At 35.4% G+C, this 12,320-nt stretch overlaps 1 long non-coding RNA gene across 1 annotated transcript; it reads left to right on the top strand.

Moving 5' to 3' along the window:
- Positions 1 to 229: 229 nt before the first annotated feature.
- LOC143052246 (uncharacterized) lies at positions 230 to 1,192 on the top strand. Its single transcript, XR_012971050.1, has 2 exons — positions 230 to 491; positions 846 to 1,192. It is a non-coding gene; the product is annotated as an uncharacterized LOC143052246 (long non-coding RNA).
- The last annotated feature ends 11,128 nt before the right edge of the window (positions 1,193 to 12,320 follow it).

Raw genomic sequence — 12,320 nt, 5'->3', positions numbered from 1 at the left:
GATCCTGAATTAGATAAGATGTTCCCGGTACGTCTAAACACCGCTCAGGACCTCCTGAGTGCACACAGGGACACATCTCCATTAATCCTTAGGTCGAGTGTACATGGATCCGTTGTACCCTTGCAGTCAATCAAGGGGTGCGTCTATACTGGCGGAATCTCTAAGTACATACATACAGGACATACAAAGTGCACTCAGGACCTTTATAGTCATCGTATCTGCACACAGGCATACATGTCAAGTGACATGATATTCGCGTGTAATACACGCTTTTTCAATGGTTTACACGCGAGGATTTTGTCACATGGCGTGTACACGCTTTTCACCACTTTACACGCAATTACACGCTTTTTCGTTCTTTTCATTTTTTGGTCGTTAGTGATATCGCTATTCTCGGGTTTTTTCCTTATTCGGCGATAAATACCGAAAAATTCGAAGTAATTGTTTGGCTGCCGTATTGTTTATTTTTCTATATGGACAAACTGTAAAAGGTAAGTAGTTTGTGATTAGTGTTAACGATTTTGTGACTTTCTTTCAAATTCACTCTATAGGGGAAATATGCACAGAAAGAGGTCACTTTCAGGGCCTGTACCGTCGTCTAAAGTGCCGATTGTTAAGCCAAAACGATGTGTACGGCAAGATTCAAGATTTATAAATTATATTTTGGAGTTCAAGTTTAAATGATCGAGTGACAAGTAACGCATAATTTGTGCATTCTATGTTGCAATGATAAAAAAACAATACATGTGAGAGGAGAAATACAATGTAGCTATTTGAATAAGCATTTTAACATGTTTATCTAATGGAAATCAAATTTATAAAACATTTTTCTTTTTCAATTTCAGTTTCAAATCTAGCCAACATGGCAACAGATTTCTACAGGCCATGGGGATAAAATATCACAGAACTGTTGGATCAGCTCTCATAGTACCAGCTTTCTTCTGATGAACTACCCAGTTTTAACCAGGCAATAGCAATGGTAGAGATAATAGATGACATTTTACATTGCCAAAAAAATAATCATTATAACATTCTTTCAAATCTTGATGAAGCTAATTCAGTCAAATATCAATTCCTACTGTGGGAGAGCCTTTTCAATTATAAAGAAATTGACACTGAATTCTGATCAGAACTTGACTATGTTACACTTGTATTGTGTGCTGTTATCAAATAAATGTAACTAAACTTGAAACTGGCAGTTGTTTTGAATATGTGCCTAGTGGTGGTGCTTTAAAAGCAAGTCATACATGTAACAGACCACTGTTTGATACAATAAAAGTTCACAGTAGAATATATATTGTTTTTTTATATTCACAAATTTGTATGAAATTATGAACATTACCACATTCATATTAACAAGTCCGCATCTACGTCACGCGTTTTCACACGCTTTTTGACATGTCATGTCATGTCATGAAATGATTTCCCATTGTCAGAGGTTGACATGTATGCACACAGGGTGGATATATATATATATATATATATATATATATATATATATATATATATTCGTCATACGCTTCTCATTTTAGAGTTAAATTTCCAAGTAACGGCCGGGGAACCTCTTAAGATTTAATAATAATGCTACTAAAAATATTTTATTTCCCCCATTTTTCGCTTTTTTTCGCTATAATTATTAAGCTTTAGGCGATTGTGCTTTTAGTCTGAGACTACTATAACTACTGTGTCTCAGTTTTAGTGAATATAAATAATGACGAGGGCCTCACGAATGAATATAAATCTGAAATACTGGAACATCGATTAGCAGAGCTCGAGCAGCAGAGTAAACTTACATATAAATCTCGAAGTTATTTACGATTAATGCAGACTGTGCTGCTGAATAAAGTTGTTAAATACATTAATTTGTGTTTTTTTTTACTTCTACAAGAAATTTGAATCAAATGATAATTACGCACCATTTACAGAGCAGAGAATCATTCTAAGCCAGGAACAGTCTATACTAACTGATAACAGTAAGAATAGAATGTCTCGGTAAAAAGGCAGTCAAATCATAACAGAGCTGTAACTAAATGATACATGTACATCAAGTTCCAGCGGGTCCGTAGAAATACCGCAAAGCACCTCCTTTAGTGCTCTAAGAAGAAAAAGTTTGCACTAAGAACCTGATGGAATGATACAACTGTCACAAAGGATATGAAATATAGAAATAGACTTTGTAAATATATAATTTCAAATTTTATGATCATATCTTTTGTAATTAGAAAGTTATTTTATGTTTGTTTTATCGACACGCGCCTCAATCAGATGATTGTCACCTGTGTAATCGATAGAAATTCATGTTCGCTCAACTATGACCGTTTAGAATCCACTTTGTATACTGATTACACATGTAAAATTGAAGATGCGAAACATGCTATATTAGACTGTCCTTTATATGCAGATTTACGTGAAAGTTTGTTTTATGAAGTTAAAAGAAGTAATGGTGATTTTAGTATTTTGTCTGATGATGATAAGTTTATATATCTTTTTAAAAGTACTGCTTTGGTGTGGTTGACAAGACCTGATGTAATATTCTAAGTAGAAGAAATTGTTTTTTTATATGCTTCATTGATAGTGATGATTTTACAGACCTGAAATATTTTTATAGACATGATCAATGCAGTTATATGGTGTTTTTTTTGTATTTCTGGCGATTATATTTTTTACTTCTATGTATTAGCGTATTTTCTATGCCAAGAAATCCTCGCTAAAAATTCCTGTCGACCTCCTACGGCAGTCATTAGCAGCTAAAGATTTGATTTCATTCAAGAAATTAATTTATGACCTTCATGTACGTGTCGCTTAGAACACGGCCATATACCGAATGGTCAATATTAATCATCCATGTAATTTGCTTTATGGGGTGTTTGCAGAATTTCAACGGAGGCAATTTCTTGGCATGGGAGGAAGAAAGAAAGACCATTCACAATTTGTCTTACATTTGTTTTTCTCTTTTTTAATTAAATAAAAAAAATAAACCTTTCAAATATACATGTAGAGTTCATAAGATACAAATATTCCCTGTGGACACCTCCCCCCTTTTTATTTGTGTTCTCTATTTTCAACCCTCGAATTAAGCTTAGGAATCTAATTTAAATTAAAACTTTGCTTTCTAACCAATTTATTCATTTACCGGACCGGCAACTTCCTTTATTTAATACGAAAATCTACAGTGTCGTTATGCACATGCATGTTGTTTGCTTGGATTCCCCGCCCGAAAAGAAAGAAATAGCCCAACTCCAAGATACTATACTCCTGCATCACGTGATTTTTACCACGTGGAGCTTACATTTGAATAAATACCGAATATGGAAAGTGAAACTACAATTCAAAACATAAAGTCCGAAGGCACAAATAAGGAAAAGAAAGGGTTTTTTTGGCAAAGGGTGCGGGTAAATTCTCTCTGTGTTCAAAATATACATGAAATATTTGCCACTGCCCCTTTTCTGTTCTATGAATTCTAACCCTGAGTTTTCTATCTGTTACTCCATGCCAAGAAATCCTCACTAAAAATTCCGGTCGACCTCCTACGGCAGTCATTAGTAGCTAAAGATTTGATTTCATTCAAGAAATTAATTGATGACCTTCATGTACGTGTCGCTTAGAACACGGCCATATACCGAATGGTCAATATTATTCATCCATGTAATTTGTTCTATGGGGTGTTTGCAGAATTTCAACGGAGGCAATTTCTTGGCATGGGAGAAAGGAAGAAAGACCATTCACAATTTGTCTTACATTTGTTTTTCTCTTTTTTAATTAAATAAAAAAAATAAACCTTTCAAATATACATGTAGAGTTCATAAGATACAAATATTCCCTGTGGACACCCCCCCCCCCCCCCCCTTATATTTGTGCTCTCTATTTTCAACCCTCGAATTAAGCTTAGGAATCTAATTTAAATTAAAACCTTGCTTTCTAACCAATTTATTCATTTACCGGACCGGCAACTTCCTTTATTTAATACGAAAATCTACAGTGCCGTTATACACATGCATGTTGTTTGCTTGGATTCCCCGCCCGAAAAGAAAGAAATAGCCCAACTCCAAGATACTATATTCCTGCATCACGTGATTTTTACCACGTGGAGCTTACATGTGAATAAATACCGAATATGGAAAGTGAAACTACAATTCAAAACATAAAGTCCGAAGGCACAAATAAGAAAAAGAAAGGGTTTTTTTTTGGCAAAGGGTGCGGGTAAATTCTCTCTGTGTTCAAAATATACATGAAATATTTGCCACTGCCCCTTTTCTGTTCTATGAATTCTAACCCTGAGTTTTCTATCTGTTACTCCATGCCAAGAAATCCTCGCTAAAAATTCCTGACGACCTCCTACGGCAGTCATTAGCAGCTAAAGATTTGATTTCATTCAAGAAATTAATTTATGACCTTCATGTACGTGTCGCTTAGAACACGGCCATATACCGAATGTTCAATATTAATCATCCATGTAATTTGCTCTATGGGGTGTTTGCAGAATTTCAACGGAGGCAATTTCTTGGCATGGGAGAAAGGAAGAAAGACCATTCACAATTTGTCTTACATTTGTTTTTCTCTTTTTTAATTAAATAAAACAAATAAACCTTTCAAATATACATGTAGAGTTCATAAGATACAAATATTCCCTGTGGACACCCCCCCCTTTTATTTGTGCTCTCTATTTTCAACCCACGAATTAAGCTTAGGAATCTAATTTAAATTAATACCTTGCTTTCTAACCAATTTATTCATTTACCGGACCGGCAACTTCCTTTATTTAATACGAAAATCTACAGTGCCGTTATACACATGCATGTTGTTTGCTTGGATTCCCCGCCCGAAAAGAAAGAAATAGCCCAACTCCAAGATACTATATTCCTGCATCACGTGATTTTTACCACGTGGAGCTTACATGTGAATAAATACCGAATATGGAAAGTGAAACTACAATTCAAAACATAAAGTCCGAAGGCACAAATAAGAAAAAGAAAGGTTTTTTTTTTGGCAAAGGGTGCGGGTAAATTCTCTCTGTGTTCAAAATATACATGAAATATTTGCCACTGCCCCTTTTCTGTTCTATGAATTCTAACCCTGAGTTTTCTATCTGTTACTCCATGCCAAGAAATCCTCGCTAAAAATTCCTGTCGACCTCCTACGGCAGTCATTAGCAGCTAAAGATTTGATTTCATTCAAGAAATTAATTTATGACCTTCATGTACGTCTCGCTTAGAACACGGCCATATACCGAATGGTCAATATTAATCATCCATGTAATTTGCTCTATGGGGTGTTTGCAGAATTTCAACGGAGGCAATTTCTTGGCATGGGAGAAAGGAAGAGAGACCATTCACAATTTGTCTTACATTTGTTTTTCTCTTTTTTAATTAAATAAAAAAAATAAACCTTTCAAATATACATGTAGAATTCATAAGATACAAATATTCCCTGTGGACATCTCCCCCCTTTTATTTGTGCTCTCTATTTTCAACCCTCGAATTAAGCTCAGGAATCTAATTTAAATTAAAACCTTGCTGTCTAACCAATTTATTCATTTACCGGACCGGCAACTTCCTTTATTTAATACGAAAATCTACAGTGCCGTTATACACATGCATGTTGTTTGCTTGGATTCCCCGCCCGAACAGAAAGAAATAGCCCAACTCCAAGATACTATATTCCTGCATCACGTGATTTTTACCACGTGGAGCTTACATGTGAATAAATACCGAATATGGAAAGTGAAACTACAATTCAAAACATAAAGTCCGAAGGCACAAATAAGAAAAAGAAAGGTTTTTTTTTTTGGCAAAGGGTGCGGGTAAATTCTCTCTGTGTTCAAAATATACATGAAATATTTGCCACTGCCCCTTTTCTGTTCTATGAATTCTAACCCTGAGTTTTCTATCTGTTACTCCATGCCAAGAAATCCTCGCTAAAAATTCCTGTCGACCTCCTACGGTAGTCATTAGCAGCTAAAGATTTGATTTCATTCAAGAAATTAATTTATGACCTTCATGTACGTATCGCTTAGAACACGGCCATATACCGAATGTTCAATATTAATCATCCATGTAATTTGCTCTATGGGGTGTTTGCAGAATTTCAACGGAGGCAATTTCTTGGCATGGGAGAAAGGAAGAGAGACCATTCACAATTTGTCTTACATTTGTTTTTCTCTTTTTTAATTAAATAAAAAAAATAAACCTTTCAAATATACATGTAGAATTCATAAGATACAAATATTCCCTGTGGACATCTCCCCCCTTTTATTTGTGCTCTCTATTTTCAACCCTCGAATTAAGCTCAGGAATCTAATTTAAATTAAAACCTTGCTGTCTAACCAATTTATTCATTTACCGGACCGGCAACTTCCTTTATTTAATACGAAAATCTACAGTGCCGTTATACACATGCATGTTGTTTGCTTGGATTCCCCGCCCGAAAAGAAAGAAATAGCCCAACTCCAAGATACTATATTCCTGCATCACGTGATTTTTACCACGTGGAGCTTACATGTGAATAAATACCGAATATGGAAAGTGAAACTACAATTCAAAACATAAAGTCCGAAGGCACAAATAAGAAAAAGAAAGGGTTTTTTTTTGGCAAAGGGTGCGGGTAAATTCTCTCTGTGTTCAAAATATACATGAAATATTTGCCACTGCCCCTTTTCTGTTCTATGAATTCTAACCCTGAGTTTTCTATCTGTTACTCCATGCCAAGAAATCCTCGCTAAAAATTCCTGACGACCTCCTACGGCAGTCATTAGCAGCTAAAGATTTGATTTCATTCAAGAAATTAATTTATGACCTTCATGTACGTGTCGCTTAGAACACGGCCATATACCGAATGTTCAATATTAATCATCCATGTAATTTGCTCTATGGGGTGTTTGCAGAATTTCAACGGAGGCAATTTCTTGGCATGGGAGAAAGGAAGAAAGACCATTCACAATTTGTCTTACATTTGTTTTTCTCTTTTTTAATTAAATAAAACAAATAAACCTTTCAAATATACATGTAGAGTTCATAAGATACAAATATTCCCTGTGGACACCCCCCCCTTTTATTTGTGCTCTCTATTTTCAACCCACGAATTAAGCTTAGGAATCTAATTTAAATTAATACCTTGCTTTCTAACCAATTTATTCATTTACCGGACCGGCAACTTCCTTTATTTAATACGAAAATCTACAGTGCCGTTATACACATGCATGTTGTTTGCTTGGATTCCCCGCCCGAAAAGAAAGAAATAGCCCAACTCCAAGATACTATATTCCTGCATCACGTGATTTTTACCACGTGGAGCTTACATGTGAATAAATACCGAATATGGAAAGTGAAACTACAATTCAAAACATAAAGTCCGAAGGCACAAATAAGAAAAAGAAAGGTTTTTTTTTTGGCAAAGGGTGCGGGTAAATTCTCTCTGTGTTCAAAATATACATGAAATATTTGCCACTGCCCCTTTTCTGTTCTATGAATTCTAACCCTGAGTTTTCTATCTGTTACTCCATGCCAAGAAATCCTCGCTAAAAATTCCTGTCGACCTCCTACGGCAGTCATTAGCAGCTAAAGATTTGATTTCATTCAAGAAATTAATTTATGACCTTCATGTACGTCTCGCTTAGAACACGGCCATATACCGAATGGTCAATATTAATCATCCATGTAATTTGCTCTATGGGGTGTTTGCAGAATTTCAACGGAGGCAATTTCTTGGCATGGGAGAAAGGAAGAGAGACCATTCACAATTTGTCTTACATTTGTTTTTCTCTTTTTTAATTAAATAAAAAAAATAAACCTTTCAAATATACATGTAGAATTCATAAGATACAAATATTCCCTGTGGACATCTCCCCCCTTTTATTTGTGCTCTCTATTTTCAACCCTCGAATTAAGCTCAGGAATCTAATTTAAATTAAAACCTTGCTGTCTAACCAATTTATTCATTTACCGGACCGGCAACTTCCTTTATTTAATACGAAAATCTACAGTGCCGTTATACACATGCATGTTGTTTGCTTGGATTCCCCGCCCGAACAGAAAGAAATAGCCCAACTCCAAGATACTATATTCCTGCATCACGTGATTTTTACCACGTGGAGCTTACATGTGAATAAATACCGAATATGGAAAGTGAAACTACAATTCAAAACATAAAGTCCGAAGGCACAAATAAGAAAAAGAAAGGTTTTTTTTTTTGGCAAAGGGTGCGGGTAAATTCTCTCTGTGTTCAAAATATACATGAAATATTTGCCACTGCCCCTTTTCTGTTCTATGAATTCTAACCCTGAGTTTTCTATCTGTTACTCCATGCCAAGAAATCCTCGCTAAAAATTCCTGTCGACCTCCTACGGTAGTCATTAGCAGCTAAAGATTTGATTTCATTCAAGAAATTAATTTATGACCTTCATGTACGTATCGCTTAGAACACGGCCATATACCGAATGTTCAATATTAATCATCCATGTAATTTGCTCTATGGGGTGTAAGCCAGCATTTCAACGGAGGCAATTTCTTGGCATGGGAGAAAGGAAGAAAGACCATTCACAATTTGTCTTACATTTGTTTTTCTCTTTTTTAATTAAATAAAAAAAATAAACCTTTCAAATATACATGTAGAATTCATAAGATACAAATATTCCCTGTGGACATCTCCCCCCTTTTATTTGTGCTCTCTATTTTCAACCCTCGAATTAAGCTCAGGAATCTAATTTAAATTAAAACCTTGCTGTCTAACCAATTTATTCATTTACCGGACCGGCAACTTCCTTTATTTAATACGAAAATCTACAGTGCCGTTATACACATGCATGTTGTTTGCTTGGATTCCCCGCCCGAACAGAAAGAAATAGCCCAACTCCAAGATACTATATTCCTGCATCACGTGATTTTTACCACGTGGAGCTTACATGTGAATAAATACCGAATATGGAAAGTGAAACTACAATTCAAAACATAAAGTCCGAAGGCACAAATAAGAAAAAGAAAGGTTTTTTTTTTGGCAAAGGGTGCGGGTAAATTCTCTCTGTGTTCAAAATATACATGAAATATTTGCCACTGCCCCTTTTCTGTTCTATGAATTCTAACCCTGAGTTTTCTATCTGTTACTCCATGCCAAGAAATCCTCGCTAAAAATTCCTGTCGACCTCCTACGGTAGTCATTAGCAGCTAAAGATTTGATTTCATTCAAGAAATTAATTTATGACCTTCATGTACGTGTCGCTTAGAACACGGCCATATACCGAATGTTCAATATTAATCATCCATGTAATTTGCTCTATGGGGTGTTTGCAGAATTTCAACGGAGGCAATTTCTTGGCATGGGAGAAAGGAAGAAAGACCATTCACAATTTGTCTTACATTTGTTTTTCTCTTTTTTAATTAAATAAAAAAAATAAACCTTTCAAATATACATGTAGAGTTCATAAGATACAAATATTTCCTGTGGACACCCCCCCCTTTTATTTGTGCTCTCTATTTTCAACCCTCGAATTAAGCTTAGGAATCTAATTTAAATTAATACCTTGCTTTCTAACCAATTTATTCATTTACCGGACCGGCAACTTCCTTTATTTAATACGAAAATCTACAGTGCCGTTATACACATGCATGTTGTTTGCTTGGATTCCCCGCCCGAAAAGAAAGAAATAGCCCAACTCCAAGATACTATATTCCTGCATCACGTGATTTTTACCACGTGGAGCTTACATGTGAATAAATACCGAATATGGAAAGTGAAACTACAATTCAAAACATAAAGTCCGAAGGCACAAATAAGAAAAAGAAAGGTTTTTTTTTTTGGCAAAGGGTGCGGGTAAATTCTCTCTGTGTTCAAAATATACATGAAATATTTGCCACTGCCTCTTTTCTGTTTATGAATTCTAACCCTGAGTTTTCTATCTGTTACTCCATGCCAAGAAATCCTCGCTCAAAATTCCTGTCGACCTCCTACGGCAGTCATTAGCAGCTAAAGATTTGATTTCATTCAAGAAATTAATTTATGACCTTCATGTACGTGTCGCTTAGAACACGGCCATATACCGAATGGTCAATATTAATCATCCATGTAATTTGCTCTATGGGGTGTTTGCAGAATTTCAACGGAGGCAATTTCTTGGCATGGGAGAAAGGAAGAAAGACCATTCACAATTTGTCTTACATTTGTTTTTCTCTTTTTTAATTAGATAAAAAAAAATAAACCTTTCAAATATACATGTAGAGTTCATAAGATACAAATATTCCCTGTGGACACCCCCCCCCTTTTATTTGTGCTCTCTATTTTCAACCCTCGAATTAAGCTTAGGAATCTAATTTAAATTAATACCTTGCTTTCTAACCAATTTATTCATTTACCGGACCGGCAACTTCCTTTATTTAATACGAAAATCTACAGTGCCGTTATACACATGCATGTTGTTTGCTTGGATTCCCCGCCCGAAAAGAAAGAAATAGCCCAACTCCAAGATACTATATTCCTGCATCACGTGATTTTTACCACGTGGAGCTTACATGTGAATAAATACCGAATATGGAAAGTGAAACTACAATTCAAAACATAAAGTCCGAAGGCACAAATAAGAAAAAGAAAGGTTTTTTTTTTGGCAAAGGTTGCGGGTAAATTCTCTCTGTGTTCAAAATATACATGAAATATTTGCCACTGCCCCTTTTCTGTTCTATGAATTCTAACCCTGAGTTTTCTATCTGTTACTCCATGCCAAGAAATCCTCGCTAAAAATTCCTGTCGACCTCCTACGGCAGTCATTAGCAGCTAAAGATTTGATTTCATTCAAGAAATTAATTGATGACCTTCATGTACGTCTCGCGTAGAAGACGGCCATATACCGAATGGTCAATATTAATCATCCATGTAATTTGCTCTATGGGGTGTTTGCAGAATTTCAACGGAGGCAATTTCTTGGCATGGGAGAAAGGAAGAGAGACCATTCACAATTTGTCTTACATTTGTTTTTCTCTTTTTTAATTAAATAAAAAAAATAAACCTTTCAAATATACATGTAGAATTCATAAGATACAAATAATCCCTGTGGACATATCCCCCCTTTTATTTGTGCTCTCTATTTTCAACCCTCGAATTAAGCTCAGGAATCTAATTTAAATTAAAACCTTGCTGTCTAACCAATTTATTCATTTACCGGACCGGCAACTTCCTTTATTTAATACGAAAATCTACAGTGCCGTTATACACATGCATGTTGTTTGCTTGGATTCCCCGCCCGAACAGAAAGAAATAGCCCAACTCCAAGATACTATATTCCTGCATCACGTGATTTTTACCACGTGGAGCTTACATGTGAATAAATACCGAATATGGAAAGTGAAACTACAATTCAAAACATAAAGTCCGAAGGCACAAATAAGAAAAAGAAAGGTTTTTTTTTTTTGGCAAAGGGTGCGGGTAAATTCTCTCTGTGTTCAAAATATACATGAAATATTTGCCACTGCCCCTTTTCTGTTCTATGAATTCTAACCCTGAGTTTTCTATCTGTTACTCCATGCCAAGAAATCCTCGCTAAAAATTCCTGTCGACCTCCTACGGTAGTCATTAGCAGCTAAAGATTTGATTTCATTCAAGAAATTAATTTATGACCTTCATGTACGTGTCGCTTAGAACACGGCCATATACCGAATGTTCAATATTAATCATCCATGTAATTTGCTCTATGGGGTGTTTGCAGAATTTCAACGGAGGCAATTTCTTGGCATGGGAGAAAGGAAGAAAGACCATTCACAATTTGTCTTACATTTGTTTTTCTCTTTTTTAATTAAATAAAAAAAATAAACCTTTCAAATATACATGTAGAGTTCATAAGATACAAATATTTCCTGTGGACACCCCCCCCCTTTTATTTGTGCTCTCTATTTTCAACCCTCGAATTAAGCTTAGGAATCTAATTTAAATTAATACCTTGCTTTCTAACCAATTTATTCATTTACCGGACCGGCAACTTCCTTTATTTAATACGAAAATCTACAGTGCCGTTATACACATGCATGTTGTTTGCTTGGATTCCCCGCCCGAAAAGAAAGAAATAGCCCAACTCCAAGATACTATATTCCTGCATCACGTGATTTTTACCACGTGGAGCTTACATGTGGATAATACCGAATATGGAAAGTGAAACTACAATTCAAAACATAAAGTCCGAAGGCACAAATAAGAAAAAGAAAGGTTTTTTTTTTTGGCAAAGGGTGCGGGTAAATTCTCTCTGTGTTCAAAATATACATGAAATATTTGCCACTGCCTCTTTTCTGTTTATGAATTCTAACCCTGAGTTTTCTATCTGTTACTCCATGCCAAGAAATCCTCGCTCA

This window comes from Mytilus galloprovincialis, chromosome 11 (genome assembly GCF_965363235.1).
Source record: "Mytilus galloprovincialis chromosome 11, xbMytGall1.hap1.1, whole genome shotgun sequence".
Classification (NCBI taxonomy): Eukaryota; Metazoa; Mollusca; class Bivalvia; order Mytilida; family Mytilidae; genus Mytilus; species Mytilus galloprovincialis.
The sequence above is the reverse complement of the archived record's forward strand: the minus strand, read 5'-3'. Positions and strand labels throughout refer to the sequence as shown.